Source organism: Gossypium arboreum, chromosome 8 (assembly GCF_025698485.1).
Source record: "Gossypium arboreum isolate Shixiya-1 chromosome 8, ASM2569848v2, whole genome shotgun sequence".
In the NCBI taxonomy this organism is placed as follows: Eukaryota; Viridiplantae; Streptophyta; class Magnoliopsida; order Malvales; family Malvaceae; genus Gossypium; species Gossypium arboreum.
Window position 1 is genome coordinate 1,977,117 of NC_069077.1, and position 12,335 is coordinate 1,989,451.

A 12,335-nucleotide genomic window follows, 5' to 3' on the forward strand; every position below is an offset into this window, starting at 1 on the left:
GAAAGACAAGTGTATGAAAATGATTTGCTATAAGTGTATAAATAAAATATACACATTTGTAATACAAGTATTTGATAATAAATAGATATTTATTTAAATATTAAATTATTGCTATAATCATTAATTAATATTAATATTATATTATATTATGAAATAAATTAAAATAGTGATAAATGTGTGATAATTATAAAATACATGTGTAATAAATTGAATACATACATTTGTAATATGTATATTTAATTATTAGTAGATATTTATTATTTATAAAAGATATTTATTAATTAAATATTTATATTATAAGATTTTTATGTAATAAATATATTAAATTATGACAAGTGTATGGATAATAAATGGATACAAATGTAAAATAAATATTTGATATTAATTAGATATTTATTAAGTTAACATATTATATATATATAAAGTAAAACAAAAGAAAAGAAATGAAAAAAAAGATAGAAAAGAAACAGAATGAAACGAAACAGAGAGCAAGGAAGGAAAGAAAAGAAAGAAAGGGAGAAAAGTGAAATTTCAGATTTCAATGTTTGAAAGTTTAATTGGTAAGTCAATTTAGCCCTTTTTACTTAATTTTGATATTTTAGAAGCTTTGGAACAAGATTTTGATGAAATTAAGTTGATATTTTGAAAGTTATTAGATTTCTAGATAATGTTCATGTTGAGTAAAATGATGAATTAAGGGCTAAATTGATAGAAATTCAAGTTAGAAATGAAATAATGATTGAATTGTAAAGTGATTCATAAGTTTTATGCTTTAAGGACTAAATTGAAAGAATTTCGAAATTATGGTTTTATGATGAAAAATAGATAATTATGTCTAAGTTTGGTTAAAAATTGAGTAGAAATAAAGTATGAATTAAGATAGAAAAGTAAGTGAATTTAGTTTGGATTAAATTGAAATTAAAAGTAGAAAATCAACATTTTGCACTAAGACTATTTTGGACAGCAGCAGTAGTCTAATTTTGAAAAATCACCAAAAATTGTATAAATTGAATTAGAGGATGAATAAAACATGGAATTAAAGCTTATTGAGTTTAGTTTCTTATAGAAGAAACGGTATAAGAAATTGAATTGTAAATTATGAGATATAATGAATTTTGTGAGACAATGTTAGAATAAATTCGGGTTCCCCTGTCCTAACTTTGGAAAATCACCAAAACTTAGAGAAAACTAATTAGAGGCTTAAAGTTATATGTTTAGAATTCATAATGAGTCTATTTTCAGGAGAAATCAACAGGAATATTATCCGAGTTTTGTACTGTAAGATAATTAATTTTTAGTGAAGAAGGGTCGAAACTTTCAGACAGCAGAATAGGGGTGAATTTAAAGAATAAACTGTACTTAATGGCTAAACGAAAAATTCTAAAAATTTTATGGTAAGAAGATTTGTGAGTCTAGTTTCAGGAGAAATTAGTGGATCTTAATTTAGAATTCTGTAACTCAAGATATAAATTAGTAATGTATTAATGATTATGAATTGTATTACTTTCGTAGTCAATGTGGTACCGGAAATCTCGGCTAAGAAAGGACAAGACAAAGTCAACGGGAGTTAGCTCAGAAACTACGGTTTGTATTTCTATAATCCGAACTTAATACTTAAATTTTTGGATTTATTATTTAATATATGTATATGTAGTAGGTGTTTTGAGATGATTATTTGAATTGGATTGAATATTGATTATATTGAATTGATTTATAAATATATATATATGAATGTTTGAATTGAAATGAATATTGATGTGGAAATTGAATAATAAATATTTGTTATATTGAAAAATATATGTAGTTGGAAGTGTGATGAAATTGATAGAAAATGTGATTATTGTGAAATTAAATATTTATTAGTGAAAAGTGAATGGAATTATATTGAATTGAAAATATATAGTTAATTAATTAAAATATAAATTAATTGAAAACTGAAAAGTGAATTAAATACCCTCTTAACTAGTCGGATATAGTTGGCATGCCATAGGATATGGAAGATTACGGGTTTTGCGACTTCGATCGAGCACTTATGTGCCGACTCATCTTATCGTTATCGAATTGTTATCGATTCGGCACTTTGTGTGTCGAATACTGTTACTATTACCGTTATCGATTCAACACTTTGTGTGTTGAATATTGTTCTTGTTACTGTTCCGGATTTGTTCCGATGAGGTACTCTGTGTGTAATACCCCTACCCGTATTCATTGCCGGAATAGGGTACAAGGCATTACCGGAGTTTACGAATTAAATTTTTTTTTTTATATTCAATATAGCCCCTTTATAAATATCTAACCTTCCTTGCAATATTAAATTGAGACCAATCCACATCAACCAAATCAATTCAACATATTTTCAAGATAAATTCATGCATATTTATAAGATAACGTCATCACATATCTAAAACCAGGTTTGTTAACCATACTAATAGCTAACTTTACATTCATTTCACGATAACATTTACTTTGTTAGCTTATACATGCTATTGATTTCCAAAATAAAGTTTCTTTATATACCGAAATCTCGAGGTTGATAAAGTGTGATGTGTCTCCACCAAATCCGACCTCCGAGCTCTTAACACTACAAAACAGGAAAAAGAAGCTGGTAAGCACTTTGTGCTTAGTAAGCTCATGTAACAAGAATTATACTTACCTAATATTTTCAATACAATATAATAAACATTCATATATCCATTCAATGCATTATTACCCTAACATGCACAAACTCAACATTCAAGTTAGTACAATAATTTCCATGTATCAATAATATATATATCATGATTGATGAGCTCGTCAATACCATGATTTCCATTTCCTTACTATTTTTTCCATATTTATCCCGTTGAATTTATCAAAATTTCAATGGATTTTTCAGAGGTACACTTTTAGTGTACAATTCCGGGTCCGTCAAATCATATTCATGTGCGCACATTTCTATTTCAGAGAGCACACTCCCGCGAACCTCAACCTTGCAACGGGATTACCAGTCCAGACTAAATCCCCTGCAATATAAACTCATAGAGTATTGTCGGGATTACCAGTCCAGGCTAAATCCCTTACAACGACAATTACTCTAATGAGCTTGGATCTGAATTACAGTCCAAAGCTAAATTGAGACCCTAATTCGGATTACCCGTCCGGGCTAAATCCATTTTCCACATATTTTTCGGGAGGGCTATATCAGGATAGGATCACCCGTCCCGGCTAGATCCTTTTTACTGTCCGGGCTATATCAAAAAATGGTGATAACAGTAAGGTGCTGTCCAGAAATAGGAAAGTGGAGGAACGCAATCTTATATTATCGGCGACTGCCAAAAGACAAGCCGACCGAACGCAATGAAAATTTTAAGTTAGAATGTTTGGGGTTTAGGAAGACCTCGAACAATCAGGAGACTTTGACATTCGCTGAAGACTTTTAATCTCCAATTAGTCTTCTTTATAGAGACTAAACTTTGTAGTTTACAAATGGAAAGAGTTTAAAGAAGTTGTGGCTTTGCAAATGGAATTGAAGTTGATTCGGATGGAATAAGAGGAGGCTTGTGTTGGGTATGGAGAAACGATATTGAGATAACTCTTAAAAGTTTTTCCAAGAGGCACATTGATGTGATCGTGGAAGACGTAAAAATTAGTGGGAAGTGGCGTTTTACGGGCTTCTATGATACCCTTTATGCTTGAGATAGAGAAGACTCTTGGGCTGTACTGAAAACTCTTACTTGCAATGAAGATACCCTTGGTTTGTTTGTGGGGACTTTAATGAAATTATGTATGGTTTCGAAAAACAGAGAGGCGTACCTAAGAAGAAAGAATGATGGAATTGTTCCAAAAAACGCTAGAGGACTGTCAACTAAATGATATGGGTTTTTCGAGGAGGTGGTTTACTTGGGAGAGGGGGAATCTTCCTGAGACAAATATATGAGAACGACTTGATGGGGGGTTGCTAATGCAAGTTGGATGGCTTTGTTTCCTGAAGTGGTAGTTCAACATCTGGTTAATTTTTTCTCTGATCATTGCCCTCTCTTGATTGAGACTCGTAAAGAAGAGGCTAAGAGAAGAGAAGTTATTTTCAAATTTGAAGCATGGTGGATTCTAGAAGACTCTTTTAATGAAGAAGTTAAAAACCTTTGGGGAAGGGTAGTAGGAGATCTTTTGCAAAAGCTTGAGTTTTTGAGAACATGACTGAAAAGGTGAGCGGGGAAGATTCGAACGAATAGGAATTGGAAGAAGGAGATATTAACAAAGAAATTATCAGAATTAGTAGAGGCTGAAAGGAATGAGGGAAATTTAGCTGACATGATTAACACAAAAATTCAGCTAAACTTTGAAATTGAAAATGAAGAATATTACTGGGAACAGAGGGCTCTGTTAAACTGGCTGCAACTTGGCGATAGGAACACAGCTTTTTCTCATAGTCATGCAACACAAAGGAGGAGGAAGAATCAGATTAAGAAGCTACAGAAAGACAATGGAGAGATTACGGAAGATGTTCGGGAAATGGAGGACATTGCACGGGTGTATTTCGAGAATTTGTTTAAAGTAGGGAGGACTACTTTTAATGAACATGTATTTTTGGGTATTAATCGTTGTATCTTTGATGAATATAATAGTAAGCTCTTAGCACCTTATGAGGGAGAGGAAATTCGGGGAGCTTTATTTGAGATGGGGTCCACAAAGGCACCAATGGAAGATGGATTTCTAGTTCTTTTTTATCAAAGATGCTGGGATATCGTTGGGAGTGACGTTGATTCCTTTTGCCTAAATTTTCTGAATGGAGAGATGGAGGTTAGTTCAATTAATGCAACTCAGATTGTGTTGATCCCAAAGATTATTAATCCTTCTAATCTGACTCATTTTCGGCCAATTAGTCTATGTAATGTTATTTACAAAATTGTGGCAAAGGTGATTGCAAATAGATTTAGAGGGGTTATTGATAAATGTATTGATGAAGCACAGAGCGTATTTGTGCCAGGGAGACTCATAACAGATAATGCACTAGTGGCATATGAAATTTTACATTCGATGAAACAAAAGAGAGGGGGGAAGAAGGGATTTATGATAGTCAAGTTAGATATGAGTAAGGCCTATGACCGAGCAGAATGGAATTTTATTCAAGAAATCATGAGTAGAATAGGTTTTGCTCAAAAATGGATTGAATCTATTATGAAATGTATCTCTAGTGTTTCGTATTCAACAGTGGTTAATGGTAATAAGGGAGATAGTTTCTATCCAATAAGGGGACTTAGGCAAGGAGATCCATTAAGCCCTTTTTTATTCTTGATATGTGGAGAGGGTCTATCAGGTCTAATACGAATGGCTACTGGCGAAGGAGTTATAAAAGGTGTCAAAGCTAGTAGAAATGGCCCTAGGGTGTCTCATTTATTATTTGCTGACGATTGCATACTGTTCGAAGAAGCAACAAGAAGGGGAGTAAGCGCAATCTAGCAGATTTTGCGAGAGTATAAAAATAGTTCAGGACAGTGCATAAATTTTGAAAAATCGGCAGTCTTTTCTAGTAGTAACATATCTGAGGAAATTAGGCAAATGGTGATCACCCAATTGGGAATCCGCAGCTCCAATGAATTAGAAAGGTATTTAGGGATGCCAAGTTTAGTTGGGAGAAGGAAAAAAGAATCTTTTCAAGCATTGAAGGACAGAATAAAACAGCTGTAATGACCTGAATTTTATCGTTACCGAAAAAGTGTATTTTCAGGTCTCCGTTTCTAAAAAATGGATTCGTAAATATTTATTAAAAATATTTACGAAGTAAAATGAGTGGTTGATTAGAGTTTAATTAAGTGAATTTAATTTAATTAAGAGTAATTAAGTAAAATGACCAAATTAAATAAAGTGTGAAAGTTGAATTATAGATTAAAATAAAATAAAAAGGACTAAAAGGGCAATTATATAAAAAGTATAAATTAAGGCGCTTATCGTGAAGAAAATCTGATTTTTTTATGTTTAGTATATTATTATATTATTATATTATTATATAATAAAGATACTTTATGTTTTAATTATATTATATTATATTATATTATATATATAAACTAAAGAAGCAAATGAAAGGAAATAGAAACAGAATGAAACGAAATAGAGAGCAGGGGAGAAAAAGAAAGAAAGAAGGGAGAAAAGGGAAAATTGAAGGTTTGAAGCTTTAAGCTTTAATAGGTAAGTCAATCAAAGCCCTTTTTACTTAATTTTGATGTTTTAGACGTTTTAGAACAAATTTTTGATGAAATTAAGTTGATATTTTGATAGTTATTAGATTTCTAGATATTGTCCATGTTAAATAAAATGATGAATTAAGGGCTAAATTGATAGAAATTCAAGTTAAAAATGATATAAGGATTGAATTGTAAAGTGATTCATAAGTTTTATGCTTTAAGGACTAAATTGAAAGAATTTCAAAATTATGGTTTTATGATGAAAAATAGATAATTATGTCTAAGTTTGGTTAAAATTGAGTAGAAATAAAGTATGAATTAAGATAGAAAAGTAAGTGAATTTAGTTAGAATTAAATTGAAATTAAAGTAAATCAACATTTTGTACTAAGACTATTTTGGACAGCAGCAGTAGTCTAAGTTTGAAAAATCACCAAAAATTGTAGAAATTGAATTATAGGATGAATAAAATATGGAATTAAATATTATTGAGTCTAGTTTCTTATAGAAGAAACGATATAAGCAATTGAATTGTAAATTATGAGATATAATGAATTTTGTGAGACAAGGTCAGAATGAATTTGGGTTCCCCTATTCTGACTTTGGAAAATCACCAAAAATTGAAGAAAAATAATTAGAGGCTTAAAGTTATATGTTTAGAATCCCTAATGAGTATATTTTCAGGAAAAATCAACGGGAATATTATCCGAGTTTTGTACTGTGAGATAATTAATTTTTACTGAAGAAGGGACGAAACTGTCAGACAACAGAATAAGGGTGAATTTAAAGAATAAACTGTACTTAATGGCTAAACCAAAAATTCTGAAAATTTTATTGTAAGAAGATTCGTGAGTCTAGTTTCAGGAAAAATTAGCGGATCTTAATTTAGAATTCTGTAACTCAAGATATAAATTAGTAATGTATTAATGATTATGAATTGTATTAATTTCGTAGTCAATGTGGTACTGGAAATCTCGGCTAAGAAAGGACAAGACAAAGTCAACAGGAATTAGCTAAAAAATTATGGTTTGTATTTCTATAATCCGAACTTAGTTATTATTTTTTATATTTATATACATATGGCAATTGTTAGTGTTAGAATTATGATGTTTTACAATTGGAATGGATTGATTTTGGTATGTGATGAATTTATTGAATTTATATTGATTGAAATTATTTTGATTGAATTTATATTGATTGAATTATATAATATATATGATTTATGTAGAAATTTGAATATTGAATGAATATTATATTGAAAATATATTGATTAGAAATATGAGGAAATTGATATGAATATATGAGATTGTGATATTTGAATATTTGATATTGAAAAGTGAATTGAATTGTATTGAATTATGAATTAATGTGAATAATTGAAATATATTGTTGAATTGAATGAAATTGTATGAATTGTGAAAATGGGTGAATATATGTGATTATCAGAATGGTATATTGATGAAAGAATTATTAAATTGAGAAAGTGAATGAAATACCTGATTAACTAATCGGGCTGAGTCGGATATAATTGGCATGCCATAAGATCTGGAAGTGTACGGGATTTGTCGGCTTTATCGATCAGGCACTTTATGTGTCGTATTTTAGGCACCTCGTGTGTCGTATCAAGCACCTCGTGTGTCGTTTTAGGCACTTTATGTGTCGTATACTGATCAGGTACTATGTACCGTTTTTAGGCACAATGTGCCGTACTGGTGTGTTTGGGTTGGAATCCGTGTATCCGTCAAAGTCCGGGTTTGTTAATAGGGGTAAATAAGTGAAAGATAAATCGAATAAATTTGATTGATCAAGCTATTGAAATGAAACGAGAAATTGAATTGAGAAATGAAAATTTATATATGAAATTGAAAATATGAACCAAAGGTTCATAAAATGATTGGAGTTCGAATTGATGATATATGATGCCACTTGATGAATTGAAATGTGATTTGAGATATATGAATCGTATGTATTTACTGAAAGCTATCAGGGATAGTAAGTTGATATGATATAAATGAAATTGACTGTTATTGAAATGAATTAAAATGGAATATGATTGATAAGTATATAGTTGAATATAGTTTAATGATATTGAATTGTGAGTAAATTAAGGAAAGCTATACCGAGTAGTAAGTGAAAGAATGGAGTAAATAATAATGGATTTAGTTAAGAATTGAACAATTATGTTATTGTGTTTATTATATGATTTGTATAAAATTTATATGGTAAGTAGTTGAAATTTATCTATGAATAAATAATTGAATAATTGTAATTGTTATTATGATCTTAAGTATTTGTTATATTATTAATTGTTCGGATTATAGAAATACCACTAAGTATACCATACTCAGCGTACAGTCTGATTTGTTGCCGTCTTGCAGTTAAGTAAAGATAGTACGTTGAATCAGCATCCCAAGATGATCCCGAATTCATTAAGGTAAAGTATGTTGAGTATTGATAATGGCATGTACCCAGTATGTTTAATGAGAGTCATTTAGGTTGTAAAAGTATTGATGAAATGAGTAAATTATGGTTGGCAACGGTATGTAGTATGAATTTTGAAATTTACTAAAAATTCGTAGTGATTCTAAATTAGTCCCGAATTGAATTTACTGTTCATATTGGACCGCGAGGGCCCATTAAAGGGACGACATCTTAAAACTAGGATGTGTGTGAATATTTATTTTAATTAATGACTGGAATTGGACTGTACTGACTGGTAATGTCTCGTAACCCTATTCCGGTGACGATATAGGGTTAGGGGACGTTACAACAGCGGATTGATAATTGGAGTATGAGGTTACTGTCTCAAGGTGGTAAGGAAATATTTATTAAAGCAGTTTTACAAGTGATACCGACTTACTCAATGGCCTGTTTTCTATTACCAAAGACACTATATGAGGAAATGGAAGGCATTGTAGCCAAATTTTAGTGGCAAAAGGGTCGTGGGAAGAAAGGAATTCATTAGTGTTCTTGGAGAAATATGTGTTCTTTAAAAGAAGTTAGAGGTATGGGTTTTCGAAATTTTTTCCAATTTAATGTTGCGTTATTAGCTAAACAGGGCTGGCGCCTTATTAATAATCCTAGTTCATTATTAGCCAGAGTTTTTAAAGCCAAATATTATCCGCAATCAAACTTTTTAAACGCACAGTTGGGTTGGTTACCTTCATATACCTGGAAGAGCATCTGGGCAGCGCGAGGGCTCATTCAGGATGAGCTGTGTTAGAGAGTCGAACGACGGACTGAGATTGATGTCTGGACTGATTGTTGGATTCCTGAATGTGAAGCCATTGGTAGGCAAGGTAGAGAGACAAACAGTGAAGTATTATTAGTCTCGAATTTAATCAATAGTACTAGTAGGACTTGGAAACGAGATCTGATCAACAATACCTTTCAATCAAACATAGCTTAAAAAATTCTAAAGATTCCTTTAGCCGAGACAGAACATGCTGATTTTCAGGTGTGGAAAGATAAACCTTCAGAGGAGTTCTCAGTAAGAAGCGCCTATAAACTATTACATTATTCTAGCTTGAATCCTAATATTTATTTATTACAGCCCGAAACAAGAAACTTCTACAAAAAATTATGGGATTTACAGCTACAAGGTAAAATTAAGATACTAGTTTGGTGAATTTCCTGGAGCTACATTCCTTCCTTAGTAAAGCTAAGATCCAAGTCAATAATAGAGAACGTTCGGGTCCTCGGTGCAGACTTGAAGAGGATGACAGTAACCATATCTTTAGATTTTGTCTTGCAACCAGTGAAATATGGAATCTTATTGGACTATAGTTCATGGTAATCAAAGTTTTTGGGAATGGCTAACCTGGGTTTTTGAAAGGAGTATAATGGAGCAGTGTCAGTTCTTTTGTTGTGCGTTATGGTGCATATGGAGTTTTCGAAATCAACTCGTACATGAAAAGAAGATCATACCAGTTAGGGATTTAGCAAGGAAAGTCAGCAGCTACATAGTAGAATTGGATGGGATCCGAATGAAAACACTTACCTTTTCTACCAAAAGGGTCAATAGTTATAATGGAGCGATGGGAGGCATCACAGTTCAGTTTGATGCCGCTTTTGACAGAAGGAATGCTAGATCTACCTCAGGTAAAGTTGTTTGAGACCAGATGGGAGCTTTAAAAGCCTCAAGACAATTATACATGAGGATATCCCCACCCCGTTCGCAGTAGAAGCTCTCGCAAGATTAGACACCATTAAGTTAGCAATAGAAATGAGGCTATCAACAGTAACAATAGAGGGGGATTCGAAAACAGTTATTCAAAAATGCCAAACGACAAAAATGGACAAGTCGGTTCTTGGAACGATTATATATGATATATGGACCAGAAAATCTAGGGTTCAAGACGTTACTTTCAAGTTTATCCACAAAACGAAGAACATTCAAGCCCATAATCTAGCAAAAGAAGCGCTAGAGCGAATGGAGGACTCATACCTAGGAAGGGAAACGGCGATCCATAGAGCAGCAGACCCAGAGGGAATATGGAGAGAGCCCCCGGATTGAAGACGAATGGGCAAGGACTAGAGAGAAATTAAGGGTAGCAAGATTTGATATCTTTGGGAATGGCTATCTGTTTAAGCGTAGCTGTTGGGACGTGAAAGGACGAGTTAAGCATTAAATGGCCAGGCTGTTAGATGTGACTGGGAGATTTTCTTTGATTTCCTTTCTGTTTTTTCATCTTTTATTCTTTATTGTCTTTCATCATTCTTTTTCAGTAATGGGCTAGGGAATAAGGATGCCCAATTTAGTTTTGTTTTGTTTGTATTGGCAGACGGACCTGAGCCCAAATGTTAATTGGATAGTGATTTTATTATATTAATAATGAGCCCAGTCATTTTATTCAAAAAAATAATAATATTTTATATTAACCTCTAAAAATGATAAAAAATTTTAAAATTATAAATATATAGGCTATTATAGTGAAATTTTATTTATTTAATTTTCCCCCCAATTTTTTTTTTGGCTTCACCCCTGGAGTATTCTTATTTTTTTTTTCAATTTAAAATTTTCAATTCAATTATTACTATCACCAATATTTTTTCATCAAAATTTGCTAACTTAACATGTTGACTGAGCTGCCATCATATGACATAGCATATGAATGACAAAATATGAAAAAATACTAACAATGTTAATAATTAAGCTAGGAAGTTAACTTTTAACTTTTAGGGTCCGTTTGTTTACGTGTAAAATATTTTATAGAAAATATTTTCTGCATTTTTTTGTGTTTGTTTCACAGAAAATAGTTTGGTCAACGGAAAATGACTTACAGGTCAATGTAAAATAAGCTATTTTTCTTGTAAAATAATTTACCATTTTGAAAAACGTAAGTCATTTTTCGAAAAAGAGCTCATCTATTGATAATTTTATTTTTTTATAAAATTAACTTAAATCAAGCTTAATATTATTATATTGATAATAAATTTTATTTTATTTTAAAAATATTTAAAATACTATATTTTTCAATATTATTAAACATGCATATTTAATTATTTATATTTAGTCATATAATAAATTATTAATATAATAAATATAATTTATTATTTTAATAAATTATTTAATATTTCAATTTTATTTTAATATAAAATTTAAAAATAATAATTTTAAAAATATTATTTACATTTTATTGAAAATATTCAATATTAATATTTTAATAATAAATATTTATTACAATTATAAATATATTAATAATAAATGTTTTGTAGTATAAATGTTAAAATATGTCATAAGTCTATATACACTTCACAGATCGTAATTTAGTCTTTGTGCTTTTATTTTCAAGAATTTAGTCCCTTTACTTTTCAAATTTGAAAATCAAGTCCAATTGTTGATATCGTTAATTTTTTGTCAATTTTGTTGATGTCACATTTTAAATAAAAATACTCACTTATTAGTCATGTAATTAAAAATGACATTGTCTTGAATCTGAATTTAACATTTTATTTTTAATATATGCAAAAACAATGTAAAATATAAAATTATAGATAAAATAAATTCAATTAAACAATGAAAAATAAGAAAATCTCAAATGTATGTTTGTTTAATTGAAAACAACTTTTATGAAATATTTTTAAAAATCTACCAAACAACAAAAAATATTTTCCATAGATTCATCCAAACACCAAAAACATTAACTTTTCCAGGAAAGTAAATCATTTTCCAG

At 30.4% G+C, this 12,335-nt stretch overlaps 1 long non-coding RNA gene across 1 annotated transcript; it reads left to right on the forward strand.

The window, feature by feature from the left end:
- Window positions 1-437: 437 nt before the first annotated feature.
- LOC128279488 (uncharacterized) lies at window positions 438-1,795 on the forward strand. Its single transcript, XR_008269680.1, has 2 exons — window positions 438-560; window positions 1,513-1,795. It is a non-coding gene; the product is annotated as an uncharacterized LOC128279488 (long non-coding RNA).
- Window positions 1,796-12,335: the final 10,540 nt, after the last annotated feature.